Source organism: Malaclemys terrapin, chromosome 22 (genome assembly GCF_027887155.1).
Source record: "Malaclemys terrapin pileata isolate rMalTer1 chromosome 22, rMalTer1.hap1, whole genome shotgun sequence".
Lineage (NCBI taxonomy): Eukaryota > Metazoa > Chordata > Testudines > Emydidae > Malaclemys > Malaclemys terrapin.
Window position 1 is genome coordinate 12,508,557 of NC_071526.1, and position 6,000 is coordinate 12,514,556.

The following is a 6,000-nucleotide window of genomic DNA, read 5'->3' on the forward strand; positions in this document are numbered from 1 at the left end:
TGTGGAGTCTGGGTTCTTTAGCAGCTTTCTTCAGCTTGCAGGTTCAAAAGACATTTCTTATTTTAGCTGCCAGCCCTGCCAACTCCCCCTGGGATCTGAAAGCCAAGCTGGATTCTCTCAGGCTTGTGTATCATCATCAGTAATAATCATTCTGCCACTGGGACTAGCTTAATAATTCTCTTGATGCTGCATGAGCCAGAATCGCATCTCGCTCGCTCTCCTCTAGCTGCACCAGCTCTCCAGCCGAACAGGAATAAAAAGCACTAAAGGCCTAGTTTTGTCACTAGGGTCACCAGATCTGCCCGTGACGACACACAGCTGAGAAAGAAGGCACCATTTGTACACAATCAGCTTTTCTGTGACTACCTGTCGTTATAACGGCACATTAAATACCAAAATAAAGGCAACCACAGCTCAGTCCAGAGCCCCTGAGCACAGAGTTTGGGGCTAGGACCAGATCCTCAAAGGTACGGAGATGCCTAGCTCTCATTGATTTCATTAAGTGCCTTTGAGGAGCTGGGCCCTGCGTCCTGCAATACTACCTGCTCTCAGTTTCTAATTTGTCTGATGTTATCCATACGGGCAGTCGGGCCCTCCCTGCTGTGGGTGAGGCCAGCATTGCAGCCTGTGCCTCTGTGCTTTGCGCCTTGAAGGTTCACCTTATTTGCCTCTATTTTTATTTTTTCACCAGCAGTCGGTGGCTTTTGGAAGCCAGCCAGCCTTTCATGGAAGGAATCCGTTCTTTTTACTATCATCTCCTTCAGCTCTTCCAGCTGACATCTGAGCAGAAGCCTCCCGGGAAAGGAAGGAGCCCTGTGTTTGTGTAATAAGACTGAGCCTTTACCTAGCATTCAGAGCACCTCCCGGAAACGTTCTAGCTAATCCTCACAACACCTCTGTGTGAGACAGGTGGCTGATCCCCATTTTGCAGGCGGCCACACTGAGCTTGGAAGGCAAAGTGACTTGCCCAGGTCCGTCCAGTGAATAAGTTGCGGGGCTAGGATTAGCGCTCGGGACCACCTGCTTCCCACCATTGGTCCCTTCAGACCACGCTGCTTTCCCGCAAGCATTGGGTATGTGTCTACTCAAACGTCCTTCCAGGCAGGACCCTCGCCTTTCGGCCTGGCTAGTGCGTTGGAAAGCTTGGTGAGATGAAGCCAATGGAGGGACAACAGGGATGAATTTTGCCTATTGTTCTACTGGGTTTTGTTTGTGATTTTCCTTGCTTCACAAGAAGCTCCCTGTGTCGAAGTGGGGATTTTCCCTTGTTACGTGGTATGTAAGCCTATGTGAGTCTTACTGTTTTGCATGAATGCTGTGTGTGCCTCAGTTTCCCTGTGTATTGCACCAATGTCTAGGTGGTGGGAATAAGGGGATGTGACTTTTGCAGGGATGCTATGGCTGCCCCAACATAACCTGAGACCCAGGAGTGGGATGTGACCAAGTGACTCTTGGCCCGGGAAGCGAGACAAAGGTTGGAGGAGGAACAACAGGCAGGACAGGAGCCAGGCACTATGAAGTGAGTCCGTCTCGGCTGGCTTGGGGTGCAGGGGGAGGGCCAGAGCCCTGGCTCTGGGCTCCCCTCCCCCCAAGATGGACTTGGCTGAAAGTCACTGATTTCTGTGCTAACAAGTTCTGTTCTACACCGTGTTCCTGTCGACTAATAAACCTTCTGTGTTACCGGCTGGCTGAGAGTCACCTCTGACTGCAGAGTTGGGGTGCAGGGCCCTCTGGCTTTCCCAGGAGCCCCGCCTGGGCGGACTCGCTGTGGGAAGCACATGCTCTGGAAGGGGATGCTGAATGCGCCGAGGTCAGACCCAGGAAGGTGGAAGCTGTGTAAGCTTCTTGCCCTGGTGACAGTCTGCTCCGAGAGAGGAGGCTCCCCCAGAGTGCTGGCTGGCTTTGTATGGAGTAGTTCTAGAGCATCGCCCGGTGACTCCGTGACACTCCCCTGGCTCTGGTACGTCAGCCTTGAACCAAACTACAGCTATTTCCACCACCAGCTCCCCGGATACCCTGACTGCTTGTTTCCTGTGTTCTAGATCCCAGGACAGCCGGAATTCCCCAGTGGGCTGCCATAGGCTACTAGTCTTTAACAAAACGCCCTCTCCGGCATGCTCTAATTTGCCGCTGACCCAGGTGCAAAATGCCCTCCCTCCACGCAAAATTCAACCAATGGAGGGTGAGTTTTATTTTTATGGGTTTTTTCATTTCTTTTCAAAATAACAATACAAAAAAAAAAAATCATTCATCACTACATTGGGCCCAATTTGTCACTGGTGTAACTCCACTGATATTGATACAGCGATGCCAGGGGCAAATTTGGCCCAGTATCTGTCTTAGGCCCGTGCAGTGGAGCCGAACCTTTTCTGTGGCGTGTTGGGTAGTTGCACTACATGTAGGGTGACCCGATGTCCCGATTTTATAGGGACAGTCCCGATTTTGGGGTCTTTTTCTTAAATAGGCTCCTATTACCCCCCACCCCCGTCCCGATTTTTCACATTTGCTGTTTGGTCACCCTGCCTATACGCCCCCGAGCACAGGTATAGATAGCAATGTAGATGGTGAGGCATTGCACAGGTGAGGAGTTAGGACACACCTGAGCCCTCTGGGTGTGTACCCTCCACAGCCCTCTGCACACCCAAGCAGTGCCTGCCCGGTCTACGCTGCCATTTTAAACGGTGTCGTGTCCCACTGCCAGAGCCTTTCCCCGCCACAGGGAAGGACTCTGGCAGAAGGGAAAGGATCCGGTAGCTCCCCGCTGGTGAGCTTTCCCCCGCCAGAGCCTTTCATTGACTGCGTGTAGCTACGCACCAGTGTGAAAGCCACCTGCTTTTCCCTGCGGGGTGTAGTGGGGTGCAGTGGAGTTGTAGCCTTAGCTTCTTATATGGTCCCTGATACCATATTATCTGAGCTCTTCTCAGCACCCCTGTGAGGTAGGGAAGTACCAGGAGCCCATGGGCCAGATGGGGAACTAAGGCTCCAAGGGGCTAAGTGACTAGCCAAGGACACACCAGATGTTTGTGGCAGAGGAGGGACCCGAGCCCAGGTCCTAAGCTAGTGCCTGAACTGTCCTTCCCCTCTGTCTGTCGTTTATTAGAAAACTGACTGTAACTGGACTGGGTGAGACTGTTTATTTCCAATGACACGGAACTAAATTCCCAGACACGTCTCCAAGTCATTGGTTTTCCGTGATTTATGCCTCTGTTTGCATAGGTGAGTTTTTCATCCCCAGCAGGTCCCACAAGTCGTCAGACCCAGAGGGGAGAATCTCTCGTCATCCAGAGATTTACAGCGGAAGCTCGAGCCGCGGCTCGTAAATGGGATGGTTATTCTTTGCTATTTCAAAGATGCGTGTTTCCAGTTAGCAGGGCTGCCACGTAGGACCCTGGAAAATGGCATTTGGTAATGAGGAAACCAACGAGGAATCTGACATCAGAGTTGGCTTCAGAATACAGCCTAAGCAACAACCAGGGTAAAGTCCCCAGATGATTATAATTACTATTCATTTATATTGCAGTAGCAATCAAGAGCCTTAGTCATGGGCCAAGCCTCCCCTTGTGCTAGGCGCTGACAGACACAGAACACAAAGACATTCCCTGCCCCAAAGATCTTACAGCCTACATACAAGGCAAGAGACAACGGGTGGAGACAGAAAACCATGGCTTCTCCTAGGGGGTCTCCCCCAGCTGCTCCGTTGACTTTAATGGGAGCAGCACTGGGTCCTGTGTCAGGGGCGAGCCCTCTGCATAATCACCAACCTGCTAGTTGCTTGATGTAGACAGGGATGGATCAGTGATGTGCTGGTGGGGGCCTTGGTTAAAATTCCACCACTGGGTTTTGTGGGGGTGAAAGCCACCCCCACCCCTTGCTCCCATCCCTGATCTTGGTACATCATCCCTGCAGGCCAGACTTGTCACTGGGGCCCACAGTCCCAATGGAACAAATTGCACTGAGCAGTAGGTAAGAAAAAAATCATCCCCGGGGCGGGGAGAGGAGGAACTCCCCTGCAAGCCGACACCTGGTTTGCTCAGCAAAAGACCACAGGATGTGGCCCAAAGTTATGCCTGGTCCCCTGAGTCAAATTCTGCTCTCAGAGGCACTGGTGTGACTCATGTGAGCCCATTGACTTCAGTGTGTTCCTTCAGATTGGTGTAGCTGAGGGCAGAACAAAGCCCTGTAGAGATGGTTCTTGTCTCTCCCTGCGGTAAGATACCAAACCCGATGCAGCCATCCCTCATCTCTGCATGTTCCCAGATGCTGTTGTAGAATCATAGAATCATAGAATATCAGAGTTGGAAGGGACCTCAAGAGGTCATCTAGTCCAACCCCCTGCTCAAAGCAGGACCAATTCCCAGCTAAATCATCCCAGCCAGGGCTTTGTCAAGCCGGGCCTTAAAAACCTCCAAAGAAGTAATGGGGGCAGAGTAACGCCCCAGGGCCAGATCCTCAGCTGGGGTAAATCGGTGTAGCTGCACGGTTGATAAGCCAGTTTACATTAGGTGAGGCGCTGGCCCCAGATGGTACGTTATTCTGTAATAGATCCAAGGTGACACAGATGTTTCCCAATGCCAGAGCCTCATGGGCACCATTCTGAAATACAAGGGTGTCCCCCATGCTACATCTCAGGGCTTGTCTCGAATGCCAAGTGGTGAACAATCCCCTCTAGGGCAGAGCTTTGCCCTCTGCCAGGCCGAAGGATGGCAGAACTATGGCGCATCATGGCCCCTTCCCACTCTAAAGCACAAGAGAGCCCCGGCAAACGCCATCCCAGCCATTTGTCTGGCCCCTCTCCAGGCTAAGTTATCTTAGGCAGGCTGACTTCCCTTAGTCCTTTGCCTTCTGAGTGGCATTAGCCATTCGGGGGGGGGGGCGCAGCGGAGTGGCGCGGCATGTGAATGGAGAAGCTTGTTCCCAGGTTATCACCCTCCCCCACGGCTTCTTTCCTGCTCTGCCCTTAACAGGATTCCAGGAGTCCTGCAGACTCCATTGCCACCCGCTCTACTGCAGCACTGTGGGCACCGTTGCTACCAGCGCCATCAGCCTTCACACGGGTATTCGTGCCTGCCAAATCATCAGCCACGCCGGCATCGCTGCAACCACTTCCAGCCTCGAAAGTGTCTCCTCGACCCCGGTATTAGCTCTGCCGACACCAGCTCCCCGGGGTGGGCAGTTTGGCTGCAAGACGCCCTTTGGAATGCCTTAACGAGCACCTCGCTGCCATGGTGATGGGGCTCTCTCCATAAGCTGATTAAATAACTAACGAATCGCCGGCACGGTGGCGGCTCTGCGTAGATGCTTGTTAATTAAGGGCAGTTCTGAAAGTGCCTTTTTTGTGCGAAGGAGCCCCGGCGACAGCTGCTGCGGTGGCTTTGGGGCCCTCTAATGGGACATGGACATCTGCACTGTACCCGCCGGGGCTTTGGGCTGAATGGGGGCGGCGTTCCCAACTGCGGGCACTGGGCCGTGGGCAGTCTGGAGCAGCTGCCCTCTGCCGCCCTCCGCCATCTGGAAGAGCGATTCTGTGAAACAAACAGCTGTGAGTGTTACCTTGGATGAGGTTAAATCGAATTGACTCTGATGCTGTTTCCTCGTGTGTGTGCGAATGGGACAAGGGCATCAGCTGCCCCAACAGCCGGATTGCCACTGTTCTCAAACCAGCATCACCTTCCTCCTGGGCACCTCAACCATTCTCATCCTCCTTGCTAACACCGCCCCGTCAGAGACAATAGCGCCACCCAGTTCCCGCCACCACGACTGCCAACACCTCGACTATCACCTCGGGTACCGCCCAGACCATAGCCACGGTCAGTTACCCCAACAAACTGCCCTCACCCAAGTGGAAAGGGACCTCTTCCACATGTGAAGACAGCCCAATAGCCTGGACATAGACACAAACAGGAGAAATGAATGAATTCGATGGAGAAGCAGAGCGGATGGGGAGTAAAAATCCAAGCCAGCATTTTCACAGCTGGGTCCCTTAAGTTAAACACCTCCACC